The sequence below is a fragment of the Chlorocebus sabaeus genome, chromosome 15 (assembly GCF_047675955.1).
Source record: "Chlorocebus sabaeus isolate Y175 chromosome 15, mChlSab1.0.hap1, whole genome shotgun sequence".
In the NCBI taxonomy this organism is placed as follows: Eukaryota; Metazoa; Chordata; class Mammalia; order Primates; family Cercopithecidae; genus Chlorocebus; species Chlorocebus sabaeus.
In genome coordinates this window covers 86,571,783-86,592,192 of record NC_132918.1, presented here as the reverse complement: position 1 = coordinate 86,592,192, position 20,410 = coordinate 86,571,783, and the positions used below count along the sequence as shown (strand labels likewise).

Below are 20,410 nucleotides of genomic sequence, written 5' to 3'. Positions count from 1 at the left end.
AAGTAGAATTTTCCACATGAAAATTATTTTAGGTCAGGCATATTGACTCATGCCTACAAATCCTAGCACTTTGGGAGGCTGAGGCAGGAGGATCATTTGAGCACAGGAGTTTGAGACCAGCCTGGGCAACATTGTGAAACCACATCTCTACAAGAAAAAAAAAAATAGCCAGGCATAGTAGTGCACGCCCATAGTCCCGGCTGCTTGGGAGGCTGAGCCCAGAAGATTGAGGCTGCAGTAAGCCATGGTCATGCCACTGCACTCCAGCCTGGGCAACAGAGTGAGACCTTATCTCAAAATTATACAATATTCTTTAAAATTCAAAGATGATAAGCAGTTACTCTGTTTAATTTCCTTCTGGGGTAACAAAAACATATTAGAGCTAGGTAGAGGTGGTTGTTGGACAATATTGTCAGTGTGCTAAATGCCACTGAACTGTTAACTTTAAAACGATTAATTTTTTGTTACATAACTTTTACCTTAATAAAATCAAAGACATTAGGTAAAAGGAATCTTGTTAATTTGATCACAGAACTTAAAATTAAGTTATTATGGTTCTCTTAAATTAAATTATATCATTAAACAGAGAACAATTTGATATATTTAAATATAGAATGTGGTTATTTTAATGTACTAAATATGGAATAAAAAGTTATGATTCTAAATTCCTGACAATATGAAGGACAAAGAAAAGTTAGAACACATCCTCTTTGCCAGATGTCTAGCACAGTAAGCCAAGGTGTTGCTTGAAACAATATTTTGCACACTGCAGAAAATGTTTTTGACTTTCACTGAGACTTATCAAACTGACTTATTCGTTCTCTGATGGCTGCATGTTCAAGGGGCAAAAATTATTCCCATTTTCTCTTCTTTTAATTCTTTTCCTTTCCTTTTAACATCAATTTACCAGTTTACAATTCCTAAGCCACAGATAACTACACGGATATTCCCATTATCTTATTTCTACTTCCTCCAGAGGACTAGCTGACACGGGAGTAAATCTGAGATCAGATTGTTCAGGATGAACGTCATTTAGAGAGTTGGTCTGGGAGTGGAAAAACACGATGGTTAGAATATGCTCTCAAGGTGCCAGACCCCCTGGCTTTAAATCACAGCTGGTAATTGATGCGGACTCCCCACATCAACTATGTGACCTTGGAGAGGTGACTTAAATCCCATGCACATTAGTTGCCTGACTTGTAAAATAAAAATGACGATAGTAATAGTACCTACCTCCAAGGGTATTTTTTTAAGAGTTAATATAGAACATTTAGAACAGTTTCTGTCACATGGTAAGAGCACAGTAAATTTTAGCTATTGTTATGATCATCATTAGTAGTACAGCTTGAAAGCAAAGTTTGTTTCTCATTAGGGCATCAAATTCTGCTCATAAGGAGTCTAATGGTTTTTGAATTATGAATCAATGAGTATTAAGAGAAGAAACTGCAGCACTAGGAGTCACACACCAACACTCCCTCTTTGATTGACTATAAGTATTTGATGGTATACAACTGTGGGAGCTGATTAAAAATACATGTAAGGCTGCTGTCCTTGTGTCTGGTACTGAGGCTGAGCTCAGAAAGGGAAATGAAGCAACAATAATATGCTTGTTACATGCAGTGGGGCGGGGGGTTAGACAGGGGTCCTACGCACTGTTGCAACATGCTCACATTGTCACTGGTAGCTGACTTACCTTGTTAGTGTGAGGTAGTAGACAGGCCAGTTGTTACTGAGGTTCCAACCAGATTCTTTTTTAGTTACTTTGATTTTTGTCACAAGTGCCATTTACAACTCTGATGAAGGACTCCAGCATTTCCTGCAGGACAACCAAGTCATTCAAGTTGGAGACTTGAACATATTGAAAGATCAATGTGAGTCTCAGTTCATCAGGGATCCAGACATTGATTATGGGTTTGTCCTCACTCTCACCACTGTATACCCATCTTACATATCTGACTGCCTTTTGACTCAGCAGACATTTCAAAGTTCATGCCAAACTCCTTTTGTTCCAAGTTTCTTCCAGTAACTTGGAACTCTTCAGTGAAGGGGTTTCTTAGAAATGTAGCCCCAGATTTGCTATTGAGAGAATACAAACCCATCACAGTCCACCCCTTTTTTAGCTGGCTTCCAATTACACCTCTTTGAGCCATACTGAATTTCTGAATAAAGACAGTAGCAAACCCATACCTTCACCTAACATAAGGCAATTATCCCTCACAAAACCAAAAACTTGCTAGCCCTCTCCCCAAAAGACTATATGAATTTTCTTCATCTATTTCAAACTGATGTTCATTTATCTTCTAGTTGAGTCACATTCCCCTTTTGATATGCTGAAATGTAAGTACTAAAATATGAAATTGACTGCTATTAATACACTGTATTGTAGACAGTAAGGAACTGGGAGAAGTAATGATAAAAAAATGCTACTATATACACAAATCTATTCATATCAAAGTAAGGAAGGTTTTGCATGACCAATGCAGTATTCATTTCTACAACTGGTTGTGTCAACTTAATTAGGATTTATTACTACTTTTTCCACCGCCCATTCTATAACCCCTTTACCCTCAGCAAATACCTCAGCTGGTTATGGTTTCTTGTTGTATAGAATGTCCCACATCATCATTCTTGAAGGATCTGGACCATTATCAGGTCTGCTTACTTCAGGCCATTGTAATTTTTTAAATTGATTTTAATATTGGGATATGTGAGTCGTGGGAGGCATTCCACGGGATCTCCCTAGATTATTACAGAAACATTTTCCCTATGATTTTGTATTGTATTTTCTATATGTATTATATTAAATGCATACATATGTATTTATATTTACATATATATCAAACAGGGTATTTAGTATAGATGTTTGACCTAATGCCATTGTGTGAGCTGTTTGTTTAGTCTCTGTGAAGCTGTTATATACAGCCTGAATTCCACAGACCAGTAAGTATAAAAGGGAAGATGGGTATGAAGTTGGTAAGAGCTAAGACAGACTGGAACTCACAACCACACGGTGGAACCCCTGAGGACAGAGAGGAACCCCCATCAGTCTTTACCACCTCTAAGCCTCCAACTTTGATGCTGCAAGTGTTCTGCAAGACATGCTGATGCCTTTCAACAAAGAGCTAAAAATGTGCCTCCCTGGAAGTCAGATAAGTCAAATAAAGTTTCAGATGAGCTACATTAACTAGGAATTATGCGTGGAAGGCATTCTGAAAAACACACTTTTAGCCTACCTAAATTGGTGCAACAGGGTACCACAATATATTCCAAGTCAGGCAAACAAACAAACACTCTGTATTAGAACGCAAGAGGTTTCTAATCTTCTAGAACTCATCCCCAGTGGTACTTTTGTTTGTTTTGTTTTGTTTTTTTCAAAATCAGAGATTAAGTTCTTACGTTAAAAATAAGAAACACTCTCCTAGAAGTTAATGTTCTACATTCCAGACTTGGTTTTGTAACTCAGTAAGTTTGTGACATTCAGGAACTTACTTTTCTAAACTAAGGCTTTGCCTCCCCACCTATAATTGGAACAAATAACCCAGCCTCTTCTTATTCAGCTATTCGTTGATATAAACAAAGGAAATAATGGATGTTGAAATGTTCTGTAGCTTATAAAAAGTAATATACAGACTACTAACAGAATTATTAAATTTGTTTTTGCTTTCGTGAACAACAAGACAAATGATGTCATCAACTATGGAGAATATAATTGATCTCGATTCCTTATGTGGCCTCAGCCCAGGTCCTTATGACAGTTTTTTCAACATTTCAACAAGCTGCCTGCTTTATGTGTGAGGCATTTTCCTTCCATGTGGCCAGCAGCAGGAAACGAAATCCATTACAGCCCCATGTAGGTGGTTAATTTGTTTGAATTTTCATTTAGCTAGATCTTCAGTATCTTCCTAATGATCTCCCTGGTGCAATGCAGTGTGAATCTTCCATGTTACTTGTCATCAAAGCAGCTGTTTTCAAAGACGCTATTTGCTTTTATTTTATGGATTAGTATCCTTTTTTACTTTAATGACAAACACATTATTATATACAGGGTACTTGGCCAAGCACTGGAGAGGAAGTTTGGGGAGGGGGTGATTTTTTTTTTTTTTTTTTTTTTTGAGACAGAGTCTCACTCTGTCACCCAGGCTGGAGTGCAATGGCATGATCTCAGCTCACTGTAACCTCCATCTCCTGGGTTCAAGCAATTCTCCTGCCTCAGCCTCCCAAGTAGCTGGGATTACAGGTGTATGTCACCATGTTCGGCTAATTTTTGTATTTTTTTTTTTTTTAGTGGAGATGAGGTTTCTCCATGTTGGCCACACTGATCTTGAACTCCTGACCTCAGGTGATCCACCTGCCTCGGCCTCCCAAAGTGCTGGGATTACAGGCGTGAGCCACCGTACCTGGCCACAAATCATTTTTCTACCTATAAAAATCTCCACCTACTCTAAAAGAAAGACCACATATAAGATGATAGAGAGAAATTTCTATTGGAGTCAAAAGAATGAGAGTTTGATTCAACTGAGGACAATTAGAATAATATCTTGAAGATTCATTGGAACCAGGCCTCAAACAATACTCCAGATTTCCTTACTTAGAGAGGGGTGTGTGCTTTTCGGAGGTATGGCAGAGGGAAAACTAGAGAGAAATGATTACGTCTGTAAGAAAAAGTTGTCATGAACCTGGTGAGTATAAAGTTGAATAACATAAGAAAATGATTTGTCCATGTCCCAGATAGCAAAGGCTACCTAATCAGTTAGAACCTACCCCAGGAGCAAAAGTAAGCCATGTGAATGGGCTCGTGATACAACCAGAGAAGTGCTTAGAGGGTTGCTCTGTTTTTCCACCTATAAAAACATAAATCTGGACTCAGAGTCGAAGTCTTGGAAAATACTTGGCTTATTTTTGTATTAGTGCTTGTATGGGGAAAAGATTCAATGAGGATAGAGATTTGGTTGAAAAAAAGAAAGGATATGAAATGCAGACAAAAAAATAATAAAGACATTGTGTTGTATCAAATCTCTGTCACTTAAAATTATTACCTTCTCTCCTTTGAAGTAAGACATTCTTTCTTCACACACAAAAAGTTATGGTGACAGGATTATCTAACACAACAACATATTTTGAAATAACACTACTGGAAAAAATCTTATAGGCAATCATGAGAGAATTAGGATTCTTCAAATTCCCCTATGACCCTTCTCCCCATCATTTCAGCTCTAAAAGATTTGGAGGATCACTTTGGGATACAGAGGTAATAATTGAATGCAGCTGTGCTCAGGGAATGGCTTCAGATTCTCCATGGGTGCGTTGGGCCATCAGCTCACCTCTACAGTCAACAGTAAACCTGGTGGCTTAATTGAAAGTGGAATAATTCACATTCCTTCCCCAAAACACAACATACAAAGATGTACTCACTGATGCGCATCATCGACTTTTCTAGCATCAGGTGAATGCAGCACAGGTGGCCAAAGGCCAGCTCCCGTTTTACCCCTATCACTTGCTTCTTCCATCACATGTTTATCTTTTTAATTTTGCAAACATCCATGCTGTATTAATTATGCATAATCTTGCACATGTCACATGCTTTTCTCTTTGCCTCGAGTACTGGAATCCTCCATTCACCCTGTCTGAACAGGGTGAATACTTTCTTACTCAGAAATTCAAGAAAAAATATCACTCTCTCTCTAACACTAAAAGTTTTGAGAAATATTTATTTACTCTCTTATCTGTTAAAATTGTACCATGTGCATGCCTCTAGTGTTACATTTAATCACACACTGAATTACATCAGTTCATATATAGTATATCCCTCAGCATGTATATACAGTTCCATAGCCTGCATTTTATGCAATAACCTATATCTAGCTGTATTTTATTGCCCTGTTCTTGATTATCCTTCCCCATAACTTTCTTACCTACTTCTAGCTTCTATTATTGTATAGTATACGGGGTTTTATAGATTACCTAAGTCATATTTGGTGCAAGATGAGGTATATATAAATGCATAAATGTGTGAATAAACAAAACAATAATCTCTCCTCGCTTACTGGCCTGTTCAATCCTTGAGGCATCCATTGCCTTTGGGGTGACCTTTGATGTTTCTGAAGGTGGCAGAATAAATGGCATTCAACAAGTGCTCACTGGAGTTTGGTTAAAGAAGCAAACGGTAACTTTAAACAAGTGAATTAGCATTTCCACCATAACTGATACTTTTGCTGAAAGAAAATGTGCATGCTTTAAAATGTGAATAAAAGGTTATTCTTGTTATGTGGATTAGTAAGATTTTTTTTTCAAGTGTCTTTCTCAGTGGCATCTACAGACCAACTTTAGGCATTCTATATAACAAGTCTATTATAGATCTACATGCTAAAGACAAAGGGTAAGAAAATCTGTCAGAGTCATTTTGTGTTAATCTAAACTGACTGCTTCCCGCTTTAATCACTTACTTGCATCCTGCTCATCTCGTGGCTTCACCTTTTTGACACTAAAAGAGAGGGGGAAAAAACAAATTTATTTGCATTGAAATACATAGAACACTGAAGTTAGATAAAGTGTAATTTTTTTTAACTGACTACTTGGCTTAACTAGGTTTTATTAGTTTTTTATAACTGGCTCCTTGTGCAAATGTATTTGATGGACTAAACAGTATATACCTGTACGAATGTGCATGGGAACTTTAAGAATGGTGGTAGATTAGATATTCATAAGGTTTAGTCACATTGTACACAGCTTTTAAATAAAATAACTTTAGTAATAACAGTTAAAATAAAGTAACTGTTTAATAGTCTAGTGAAGTTGGTAATCTACAAATGAACATGTAATAGATATGTAACAATGATATGATAAAGAATAAATTAATGTAAGGGAATGGAGTGAGCTGTTGCACTGCTGTAGATTTTTGTTGGCCAAGAAAAAGAGATCTCCCTGAAGAGGTAACACAGGAGAAGGGGAACATCTGGGAGGCAGGCTTATCTGGCAATGGAAAGGGCACTTTTACAATGCTGGACCAAAGATTCTCTGCAATCTATCTCAACTCAGTTGAATGGCAAAAATCGTCAAGAGTTGGTTGACAATACAGATAGCCTCCTCAACTTGTGAGAATCTCAATGTTCCTGAAAGAAATTCCTGCTTTTTACTAGTTTGTTGTAGCTGTTATTGTTTCTGTTAAATTAAAAGTCCCCAATGAGATGTTTGTTGAGATCAGTAATTTTATATTGTATGAGATTTGAAGATAGTAAATGCTTCTTTTTCGACATCTTGTTTACTTAGTCAGTTGGCATCATTTTCAATGAGAAAACAGGCGAAAGTAAAAGTGTAAATAGAATGACATGACAAAGTATGAAAGAATCAAATGCAATATGACGAAAAAGTTAGTGTTGGCCCCAAGCACTGATTACTGAAAGTTTTGAATGAGCAAGTATTTAAATGAGAAGTGAAACCAGTGAGTGGAAGTCAGACTACGAGTTATACGTCAGAATCAAGCCCCTCTGCCTACCTCCAGAGTCTGGCGAGCCTCATCTGTAACAGCTGATTCTAAAGGGGTCAGTGCTGAAAAAGGATTTATTGTTTGTGATGATGACTGTGAGGTTAAAGTAATGGAGAAATTCAAAGTTGCTTGCTTAATGGAAAAATATGCAGAATTGCAACTTAAAAAAAATACAACTGCCACCATATTAGGACAAACTGGAACCAAAATCATTTCAGAGATTGATGACATGTCATTACAAGCTTGAAATATCCATCTTATTCCTTTAAATTCATATTTTTATCAACCACTTAGGTCAGTGATATAATACAATCTATTAACCTCAGTTATTTTGTCCTCTAAGTAACATTGGATAGTGCAAGAACAGTATTAAAATTGAATGGATTTCTTTCTGCACTATAAGATATGCTGTTTGACCTTTTATGTTTTTCACAGAAATGCTTAGTTATTCTAAAAAGTGGTTTGATACACTATTATATTGGCCATAAAATATTTCTTCCTGTAATGTCTCTTTTGTCCTTTATTTCATATTAGCATCTATTTTATTCTTTTAGTTCAATGCCTGAGATCATTTCAATGGTGAAAGACTTCTAGACCATTTGTAAATTGAAATATTACACCCAGGACAAATGCATTGATAAGAAAAACATTTAAAAGCTTGAAACATCTTTTTATTGATCTTTCCTAGGCTCCAGATACAGATATAAATAATAAGAGAGATAGGAAAGGAAAAAGCTTTTGAGCCAGAGGGAAAACCTTGCTGAATGCCCAGTGAGTACAGAGGACAGTGAGAAGAGAGTCCTGGCAGGCACAGCTCAGCTTCAAGGGAAGAGGAAGTGAGTGAGGAGGCCAGAGTGCGCAAGAGGCAGGCAGCAGGGGCTGCTGTCCTTTTGAACGCTGTGAGCCTTCTGTGTATGTCTTACCAACTTAATAATGCCACGGTCAAATCAATTGATATGGCTTGGCTGTGTCCCTACCCAAATCACATCTTGAATTGTACCTCCCACAATTCCCATATGTTGTAGGAGAAACCTGGTGGGAGGTGATTGAATCACGGGGGTGGGTCTTTCCCATGCTATTCTTGTGATAGTGAATGAGTCTCATGAGATCTGATGTTTTTAAAAATGAGAGTTTTCCCTGCATAAGCTCTCTCTTTGCCTACTGCCACCCACGTAAGACATGATTTGCTCCTCCTTGCCTTCTGTCATGATTGTGAGGCCTCCCCAGCCACGTGAAACTGTAAATCCATTAAACCTCTTTTTTTTTTTTCCAGTCTCAGGTATGTCTTTATCAGCAGCATGAAAACAGACTAATACAGTAAATTGGTGCCAGCACAGTGGCGCACTGCTGAGAAGATACCCGAAAATGTGGAAGCAACTTTAGAACTGGGTAACAGGCAGAGGGTGGAACAGTTTGGAGGGTTCAGAAGAAGACAGGAAAATGTGGGACAGTTTGGAACTCCTCGGAGACTTGAATGAGGTTTGACCAATATGCTGATAATGATATGAACAATAAGGTCCAGGCTGAGGTGGTCTCAGATGGAGATGAGGAACTTGCTGGGAACTGGAGCAAAGGTGACTCTTGTTATGTTTTAGCAAAGTGACTGGTGGCATTTTGCCCCAGCCCTAGAGATTTGTGGAACTTTGAACTTGAGAGAGATGATTTAGGGTATGTGGTGGGAGACATTTCCAATCTGCAAAGCATTTAAGACATGACTTGGGTGCTGTTAAAAGCATTCAGTTTTAAAAGGGAAACAGCATGAAAGTTTGGAAAATTTGCAGCCTGACAATGTGGTAGAAAAGAAAATCCTATTTTCTGAGGAGAAATTCAAGCTATTTTTCTGGCTGCAGAAATTCGCATAAGTAACGAGGAGCTGAATGTTAAACCCCAAAACAACGGGGAAAATGTCTCCAGGGCATGACAGCCCCTCCCATCATAGGCCTGGAGCCTTAGGAAGAAAAAATGGTTTTGTGGGCCAGGCCCAGGGTCCCTGTGCTGTGTGCAGTCTAGGGACTTGGTGCCTGCATCTCAGCTACTCCGTGCCTGTACCCCAACTACTCCAGCTATGAGAAGAGTAGACCAAAGTGTAGCTCAGGCTATGGCTTCAAAGAGTGCAAGCCCCAAGCCCTGGCAGCTTCCACGTGGTGTCAAGCCTGCCGGCGCACAGAAGTGAAGAATTGAGGTTTGGGAACCTTCTCCTAGATTTCAGAGGATCTATAGAAACCCTTGGACATCCAGGCAGGAGTTTCCCGCAGGGGTGGGGCTCTCATGAAGAATCTCTGCTAGGCAGTGTGCAATGAAAATGTGGGATTGGAGCCCCCCCATACAGAATCCCTACTGGGGCACCGTCTAGTGGAGCTGTGAGAAGAGGGCCACCGTCCTCCAGACTCCAGAATGGTGGATCCACCAACAGCTTGCACCGTGCACCTGGAAAAGCCACAGACACTCAATGCCATCCCATCAAAGCAGCTGGGAGGGAGCCTGTACCCTGCAAAGCAACAGGGGTGGAGCTGCCCAGGACCATGGGATCCCACCTCTTGCATTAGTGTGACCTGGATGTGAGACATGAAGTCAAAGGAGATAATTTTAGAACTTTAAGATTTGACTGCCCTGCTGGATTTCAGACTTGCATGGGGGCTGTAGTCCCTTTTTGTGGCCAATATCTCCCATTTGGAATGGCTGTATTTACCCAATGCCTGCACTGTCATTGTATCTAGGAAGTAACTAACTTGCTTTTAATTTTATGGGCTCATAGGCAGAAGGGACTTGCCTTATCTCAGATGAGACACTGAATTGTAGACTTTTGAGTTAATGCTGACATGAGTTAAGATTTTGGGGGACTGTTGGGAAGGTATGAATGGTTTTGAAATTTGAGGACATGAGATTTGGGAGTGACCAGGGCCAGAATGATATGATTTGGCCATGTCCCTGCCCATATTTCATCTTGAATTGTACCTCCCACAATTCCCATATGTTGTGGGAGAAACCTGGTAGGAGGTGATTGAATCACGGGGGCAGTTCTTTTCCATGCTATTCTTGTGATAGTGAATGAGTCTCATGAGATCTGATGTTTTTAAAAATGAGAGTTTGCCCTGCACAAGCTCTTCCTTTGCCTGCTGCCATCCATGTAAGACATGACTTGCTCCTCCTTGCCTTCTGCCGTGATTGTGAGGCCTCCCCGGTCATGTGGAATTGTAAGTCCATTAAACTTCTTTTTCTTCCCAGCCTTAGGTATGTGTTTATCAGTAGTGTGAAAACAGACAAATACATAAGTGGATAATGGAAAATATGGCATATGTAAGATGTAATGTTACTCAGCCTCACAAAAGAAGGAGATTCGGCCATGTGCAACAACATGGATAGACCCTGAGGACATTACACTAAGAAAAATAAGCTAAACTTTTTTAAAACTACAGTAAAATACTGTATGATCTTACTTACATGAGGAATCTAAAATAGTCAAACTCATAGAAGCAGAGACTGGAATAGTGATTGCCAGGGGCTGGGGGAAAGAGAAATATGGCCAGGTGACAGTTAAAGGGTACAAAGTTTCACTTATGCAAGATAAGTTCTGAAGATCTATTCTACAGCATAATGCCTGTAGCTAATGTTATGTTAATAATATACTTACAAGTTTCTGAAAAGGTAGGTCTTATGTTAAGTGTTCTTCACACACACACACACACACACACACACACAAATAATAAGAGAAAGGGTGAGAAGGAACTTTGGGAGATTATGGGTATGTCTAAGGCCTTGAGGGTGATGATGGTTTTATGTATGTATACACATCCCCGAGCTCACTGAGTTGTATACATTAAAGATGTACAGCTTTTTACCTGTCAATCATACCTCAATAAAGTGGGTAAATAAATTATTTTTATTAAAAAATAATAGTCATGGCATCATATTACGTTGAAATAAAATTTTAAGTGTTTATGTTATGGGAAAATGAAGGATTTTTCTCTATCACCTTGGTACCTACACTAAAAGTTACTTCCGAAAGCAGGAGATCAACTTATGGGCCTTGAAAGCTATCAAATGTTATAAGAAGGAGAGAAATCAGTTTCTAACTAGTTCAAGAAACAAATGCCAAAGCCCTGAACAAAGGCAAAGATGAAGGAAAAGAAAAAAGTAAGACTGAAAAACCTTGGGTACATGCAGATAAAAAGTTTTAGAAAAAGCATCAGAAACTGAAGGTACTACTGGGAGCAGGAAGGTCACATGTATTGTGAGGGTGGCCTGGTGAACACACATCTCATCAAAACCTTCAGCTGATGGCTCCATTCAGAGACAGGGCAAAAGAAGTCAGAAAACTAAGGTTTATTTTAAAACTCCCCATTTTTTTTTTTTTTTTTTTTTTTTTTTTTGAGACGGAGTCTCGCTCTGTCGCCCAGGCTGGAGTGCAGAAAAACTCCCCATTTTTATAATGTTGACATTTTTCAAATCAATTTAAAATATTAGGTAGCCAAATTGAAATGGACCTGATGGTCACATCTGACTATGTTTTTGACTTCTGAGTTAAAGTCATATGAAAACAACTGAATTGCAAAGCTCTGCATAACTGTGAACTGACAGCTAACATGAGCTGTGCAGGTTAACATAAAGACAACTCAGGAAAATTCTTGAAAAAATTCCAGCATTTGGACTGACTGGCAGATAGAATTGTGTCCAATTAATTGGGTGCATCAGATTAAGTCAATTCATAACACTTATTTTGAAGGACTTTTTTTATATGTGGAAAGATGTTCATAGTGGTTTTATACATATGAACACAGAAATAAATTATATCATTATTTATGTGCGAATACAGCCAGCATTAAAGCTCAAAATAGAACTAAATCATGTGTATATATGTGTGTGTGTAGTGTATCTGTTATTAGGAGCATTGAATCAAAAGTTAGAATGCCTGTAATAGAGTAACAATTACACATTGAACGACCATGGAATCCAAGTTATTTCACTTTTTAAATCATTACTGCAATAAGGATCCAGTTATACTACTGATTAAAGTGTTTCATCAAATATCATAATGTTCTAAATAAGCCTCAACATTTAGAAAAGTCACTTTTTATTATTCAAATAATTTGTTCTTGAAAAAAGTGGAAATATAAGACCTATAATAGCTGGCAAAACTAATCAGCCTCTTAGCAACAAACCACAGCAGATAGGACATTGCTATACAACCTAACCTTACCAGCTTGTTGACGTGAAAGTTAACTGGCTGTGTTTACTCACAAATACATCAGTATCATTTGCTTACTGAAAGAAAGCAACTAAAACAATTCACTGATAGGGGCTTGGAACAGTTTCGTCTTACGTGATTCCGAAAGAACATCCTGCAAATCAGCTATCCTTTATGTGGGATTCTTAAACATAAAATACAGCCTGCAGTGATGCAATATTACATAATTATCCTAGTTGAATAGCCTCCTTCTAAAAGCACAGCTTTAAGGAGAAACTCAGCATGAATTTATATGAAACTCATTATTCAGTGGTGTCAACTCTATGGTCCACCTTCTCCAGAATATAGTCACAACAGAGAGAAAGCTCCATTAGCCTTGGGCGTCATGGGAACTTGTCCCTCCACCTCTCACAATTCATTGGGTGGGACACCATAATAACACTTAAAATTTTATCCACAGCTGTATAACTAACCATTATTGATATAGGATCAGACCCCTGTATTTGCAAATTTCATGCTTTCACAACAACAAGGATTAAAACAGAATTACCAGTTGGGGAATGTCAAGAAAACTGGATATTTAATTCCATTAAGACTATCTTTAAACTGTCATGTGAGCTTGGACAATCTAACTCCTCACTTTAGTTTCCTTATCTATAAAATTAGAAAGTTAGACTAGGTGATCTCTAAGTCTCTATCAAATTATAACATCCTACTATTTATGTGGTTTATTAAATAATTCCATTTGGAATTGAAGAACAAAAGTTGATATCGAGTGTGTGTCAGAGTTAGGTACATGGCAAAGATCCTTGCAATGCCCACATAGAAATGTATAAACTTTGACTGGCTTAACAATACCAAAAACTGCAGAGTCAGGTAATAACTTATGACAATCAACTGAAGTGATGTGATTTTTTATTTAATGTGGAACTTCTTCATAAATAATGTCTTAGAGGAAGGCATTGTTTAAAAATAACAAACACCCAGCCAGGCACAGTGGCTCAAATCCCAGCACTTTGGGCTAGGGACGGTGACGGCCACCTGTAATCCCAGCTACTTTGGGAGACTGAGGCCGGAGAATCACTTGAACCCAGGAGGCAGAGGTCGCAGTGAGCTGACATCGTGCCACTGCACTCCAGCCTGGATGACAAGAGCGAAACTCTTGTCTCAAAAAAACAAAACAAAACAAACAAACAAAAAACTATGTCATTTGTTTATGTATGTATTTCCACATGGAGGAGAATAGACAGCTTGTCAAACAACTTCATAATACATTATTACTCTATAAAACTAAAATTTATAGCCACATTGTTCTATACCTTTCAAAAATAGTTAAGAAATTAAGTTTAAAATCCTTCCTACGAGATGGTTAAGATTGCTTATAAGCTACAATTATTGGTTGAATATATTTTACCTTTTTAGAAGAGTCTGATAGGAGGAGGAATACGAAATGTAAGACAAGTCCTGTCCCCTTCATGTGCCTGGGAAGACACAGCATTGCACATGCAAGTGTACTCACACACATACACATTTACACACACACAGAACTACAAAGTGCTCAGCTGTATGAAATTATCCATGTAGTAAGAAGTTAGAAGAGGAAAATATTGAAAGATAGTCACCAAGGAAATCTCCTTTGCAACGAGTAGGACTTGAACTAGAGCATGAAAGATGGCTAGGATTTGGAAAGGCAGAAAAGAGAGTGGAAGGAAATTCTCCGGATATAAAAGGAGGCTATGCTTTGACCATCTGGGGACCAGCCCTCACAAGGAGTTAGAAAAGAGAGGAACTATCAGGAAAATTGTTTCTAAAGTTTTAAAGATAAAATATAGTAATGCCATGAAAGATGAACTAACCCCAAAAAACAGGTAGGGGCCAGGAGATCAGTTAGGAGGCTCTTAAAAAAATTGCAGCACAAAGAGAAGAGGGTCCAAAATGAGCCTAGAGAAAATTGGCAAAATATAGCATTGAAATGCAGAATTGCTACATGGAGTAAAGGAGCAGTTTACATACAAAGGTACCTACCTATATTCCAAGGCATGTGCCTCATGACTGAGGTAAAAGAAGCATTATAAAGAGAAATAAAGTCTTTAGGAAAAAGAACCCAATTGGGATAGATGTTGAGATAGAAGACATTAAAGAATTATAAGCTGGAAGTTTGAATCTTAATGCAGCAAATATAGAAATGGGGTATAGAACTAAATTTGGATATGATGAATGTATTTGGAAACTATCAATGTGGAACCATGAAAGTAGATATATTCTGTCTGAAAATAAATATAATGGTGGTTTGTAATACTTTTAAAGTTGCAGACATTTGGAGAATACAACAAAAATTATAATTCTCCCAAAGTAAAATACACGTTTATACTGACATTTACATAATTTTGTACATATTTTCAGAAAGTATGTGGGCCCCATTTACCTTACCTAAATCCCAGGATGGCAAGACTTATTTTGAATAACCAAACACAAGAGGAAATGACAATTGAAAAAAAGATAATATCTACTATGAATTTGGTATTTATTATATGTCAGATTTGTTTTAGTATCTTACACATTCCATTTTTATAAAGTTTATTTTAATCTCCAAAATAATCAGTAAGATAGGAATTCTTTTCTTCTTCTGCAGAAAAAATTCACAAATAGCAGAAAGAAAATAGTGAATTGATTGCTCCTATGTCTTGCCTTTAAACATGTTCAGATTTGCTAGAAAGAAATTATTATGATATTCCTTAAAATGGTAAGAAAGGTTTTATTCAAGACTATTGCAATAGAGGAGAGACTATTGAAACACAGCAAAGAGATTGAACTCAACTCCAAATACAGCAAACACCACTGGGATTTATGGCCAACAAGCATAACGAAAAGTCAAGGATAAAAAGTTACTAAGAAAAACTTGATCAAATACCAAGGGCAGGGGGTATTCTTGTTAAGGCAGGACAATGTAATCAAATATCTAGAGTGGGAGGATTCTTAATAACAAGACTCTTAGCTAAAACTGGGTACAGCAGGTCAACAGCAGGTCCCAAATATGAGACATAGTCAAAAAGAGATGGCCCAGATAAGCTTGACTAAAGTTTGGAGGGAGCCTTTGTTACCCTCTTTACTTTGCATTCATGTCTTAAAAATATTTATTGAGTTCTAATTATATGACAAGCACTGTGTTCAGTATCCTGATATCAATTATACAGGTCTGTCCCTGTACTTTTGGAGCTTGGATAATTGCTACTCCTTCTTTATGTTTCAGCTCAGAGGGCTACTCCCTTGTGAAGACCTCCCTGAGTTCACCTCACCTTGATCTACGTCTACCGACATAGGCTTACCTCTATAGGCTGTAACCTCCTATTTACATGTCTATGTAACCTTTTATATCACAAGTTCTATGAGATTATGGGCTATGACATCCTTGTTCACTCATCCCCAGTAAACTAGCACTAAAACCGCCCAAGTAGTAGCTCAGTAAATATTTGACAAAATTTGTAGAATAGAGATAATAAAGTCAGAAGCCAACAAGTGATGCCAAATGCTAGTCAAGAAAGAAGCCAAGGATGCATCATTTCTTAGATACAAGAAATTTAGAAAAACCCAAATGCGTAAGGAATTGAAAAGATGCTATCAAAAGGAGGACTCTAAGAACCTTTTGAGCTACCCAAGATTTGCTGTTCTCAGCAGGCCAAACAGCTAAGAGCATGAGATTTCAGATACAATTCATTAGAGCACTGAATATGGACTTGATCCCACGGCAAATGACTCTTGACCCTGGAAGAAACTATAATACTTCTAGCTGATAGAAGCTCCCATAGGTCAGTTTAAGTCATGGTTTAGCACATTTCTTTCTGTGGACCTCATTTTCACCATTAGTGAAATCTGGGGGCCGGGGGACAAAGAGTGGGATGTCTGAATACACAAAGAAATACATATGAGTGATAATTCTAAGAGGCTGTGACTCCATGGCCTACAAGTGTGTTTTTGAGACAGTAGATGCTTATCAAAGAAGTTCATTAAAGAGACGGTGACATATGGGTCATGGTAAACAGGCCGTCTAATTCATGGCATGTCATATTTCCCTTTGTTCAGTCAATTCCAGGCACAACTATTATTTCTTATTTGTAACTGAATATCAAATTATAAAAGAGTTTTAAATCAGACAGTAAGAATAGTTTTTTTACTGAACAGCAGTGGACCCTAAAGATCATAGTGGACTCTGAAGATGAACTGCCTGGACTTGAGTCTGAGCTCTGTCATCTTTAGTTAAGTGGCTATAGGCAAGTACTTAAACTGTCTATACTCTAATTTCCTCATGAGATAAATGGGAATGACAGTACCCTCCTCATGCAGTTTTTATAAATATCACACAAACACATTCCTGTGAAGGGCAATTGTTACCTGGGACATAATAAAAGTTCCACAATTGCAGGCCGGGCGTAGTGGCTCATGCCTGTAATCCCAGCACTTTGGGAGTCTGAGGCAGATGGATCACGAGGTCAAAAGTATGAGATCAGCCTGGCCAATATGGTGAAACCTCATCTCTACTAAAAAAAAAAGAAAGCAAAAATTAGCCAGGTATGGTGGCGTGTCCCTGTAGTCCCAGCTACTCCGGAGACTGAGGCAGGAGAATTGCTGGAACCTGCGGGGGTGATGTGGGGGAAGTTCCACAATTGCTTGACATTACTAAAGTGGAAGAAAACCAAGATGGTTGCCTAATAAATGTCACACAAAATGTCAGGCATTTTACGTAAATTATATTGTTTGATTCCAGCTATTACAAAAACTATAGATCAGAAGTCTAACAGTCAAGCCTTTCCTCATATCTCTGTGTCTGAGTATATTGGTGAATCCAGTCATCTGAGTATGTGGGACTGTACTTGGTATCACCCCAATTCTGGGTATCATATGAATCTTATGATTCATACTATGAGAAAAGGAGCAAGTTAAAAACAAAAGACATTAAGAAGTCTGCTCATCACAAATCTGTATAGTTTTTGCCATGTTTTGTTTTGTTTATCTCTAAATTCAATACCATGGGTGACTTTTTTATGCCTAATTAACCTAGTTGAAATGACAACTCAGTGCACAATCATATTATAAAGATCAAGAACATGCTTTTATTCTGCTTAGTATCTCTGAGAGACCAGAATGATATCTCAATGTTAAAGTTATAATGTTTGCTATTAATAATTCTGATTCCCGATGGATTTCCTATTTAGTCTAAGTTCATAAACAACTTAAGACACATTTCTAACCCATCTATTCAGCACAAATAACACAAATTTAATCTTGTTAACCCATGTCTGCATAATGACTTTCACTTTTTATGAATAATGACACAATGATAATTTATACCCAAATAAAACCATCTTGAGTGGTATAAAAAATAAAGTAGGCCGGGGTCGGTGGCTCAAGCCTGTAATCCCAGCACTTTGGGAGGCCCAGACGGGTGGATCACGAGGTCAGGAGATGGAGACCATCCTGGCTAACACCGTGAAACCCCGTCTCTACTAAAAATACAAAAAAATCAGCCAGGCATGGTGGCGGGCGCCTGTAGTCCCAGCTACTCAGGAGGCTGAGGCAGGAGAATGGAGTGAACCCGAGAGGCAGAGCTTGCAGTGAGCCGAGATCGCACCACTGCACTCCAGCCTGGGCGACAGAGTGAGACTCCATCTCATAAAAAAAATAAAAATAAAAATAAATTAAAAAAAATAAAGTAAGGCTGGATCAGGATGGAAATTTTTTAGACTTTTCTCCCATCTCTGATTTCCTCCCAAATGATCATTTCATGTTAAGGATTGTTCATCAAATTTCAAACAGTTTTAAGTACCAGTATCAAGCACCTGCACACTTGAGAGCAATGATTACAGGGGAAAAAAATGATTGAACAACATCAGTGTTATTTATCATCACTCCTAGGGTACTAAATATAATGTTCCTTTAATTTTTGGCATTTGTATTGCACATTTAAGCTTACAACAAAGTGATGATACATATTATGTCCTCACACAACCCTATACATAGTTGCCATTTTTCCCCCATTTGATATGCCATGAAACTGAGATGCACGAAAGTGTGTCAATAATAGAACAAGGGCAAAAACTTCTGAGTTCCCTCCCATCTCACCACCATCCCCACTGCCGGATCATGTTCTCCTAATTCAAATACCACTTTCTTTACACAAGTCTACAGTGATTTTATACTAATTTTCTGGGTTTTCAGTGAGAATATCTGTAGTCGCGTATTCACAATGCAGACCTGTAAGGGATCGCTGAACTCAAGTGCACTGACTTTCAACAAAATAATAGGATCCTCTCTTCACAGGTATTTATTTTTGAAAACCATTTATTTCAGAAAACAAAATAAATCCATTTTATCTCTTCACTTCTAAACTAAAGAAACAGCTGCCCTTGTTTGCATTGATACTGCAGGATTTGTAGCCTGATCAGCTACATACAGGTTGTTAAATTTCAGTAATTTGACAATGGAATAGTATGTGCACCTGGCTCTTAAACAGCTTTAAAGGCTTAGACTTCCTCTGAAATTATCTCTTCAGACAGCACAGAAGAAATTTTTTTAAAAATCTGAAATCTCTCCAGGTAAGGAATTCTGAACTTTACTGCACATTAGAATCACCTGGGGAGTTTTTGAAACATGCCTAACCCAGGTTCCTCCCCTAGAAAGTCTTATTTAATTGATCTGCCATGCTGTCTGAGCAGGTGTAGTTTTAAAACCTCCCTGAGTGATTCGAATATGCATTCAGGGTTGGGAAACATCAACTTAAGACACAACCCAGAGCGGTGCTCTCAGCACTGGCCATGCATTGGAATTGTGGGCGGGGGGGAGGGGAACTTTTTAAAATACTGATACCAATAGTCGATTAAATCCGAATCTAAATATCTGAATAGGCTCCAACGTTGGTGACTTTTAAAGCTCTATAAGTGATTCTGACGTGCAGTCAAGTTTGGAAATCATTTATCTAAAAACAATTACAATTTAGTATGTCGTCTACAAATGAGCAAAACCAAACAAGCAAACAACAACAAAAAACAACTAGAATCTGAAAACTTGCTAGAATTGAAGAGTTTCAGACTGCCCTCCAGAGGTACTCAGTCAGAATCTGCCTTTTACCAAGGATTCCAGGTACTGAGTATGCACAATAAAGTATGAGCAGCTCTGTTCTCGACTGCTTTTCTAAAGACCTGAGGACAGTGTTAACTTCCATTTCTTCTTCTCCCATTTCTTCTTCTCATTTGATGCTTCTCTCAAGTTTGAGTGAGTATGTTCTACTGATAGGGACCATTGGGATAAATTGCTACTATGTATTCCTAATGGCCACACAGCACAAACATGATTAATTATAGCTAATTATCACTAATTAGCTATCTACTAAGCTAACTGCTGAGCCTGGAATTCAAGACCCTTCAGAATCTAAACAGATTTATTTCTTGCCTTTTCCGATTTATTCCCACCCTACACTCTACCCAAATATAGAGTGCTCTGTTCCACGTATGATCCACACCTTCTAGCCTCTTTACTTATATATCCATCTCTCCCTAACATGCTTTCCTTCCATGTTCAAGTATATCGGCTAACGTTCAGTTAATGCTATTGTACTGTGAAGATTTCTAATTCCACCCCATATCCAGCCGGTAATAATTTGTCCCAGCACAGAATACTCATAGCATCCTATCTGTATCTCTCTTCCGGCCCATTTAACAATCTTCTTCATGTTTTCTAAACTTATTTTA

At 38.0% G+C, this 20,410-nt stretch overlaps 1 long non-coding RNA gene across 1 annotated transcript; it reads right to left on the bottom strand.

Moving 5' to 3' along the window:
• Positions 1 to 1,709: 1,709 nt before the first annotated feature.
• Positions 1,710 to 17,190, bottom strand: LOC119625805 (uncharacterized). The gene is made up of 3 exons (XR_005241948.2): positions 17,058 to 17,190; positions 6,444 to 6,481; positions 1,710 to 1,816 (listed from the first exon to the last, which is right to left on the bottom strand). It is a non-coding gene; the product is annotated as an uncharacterized lncRNA (long non-coding RNA).
• Between the last annotated feature and the right edge of the window lie 3,220 nt (positions 17,191 to 20,410).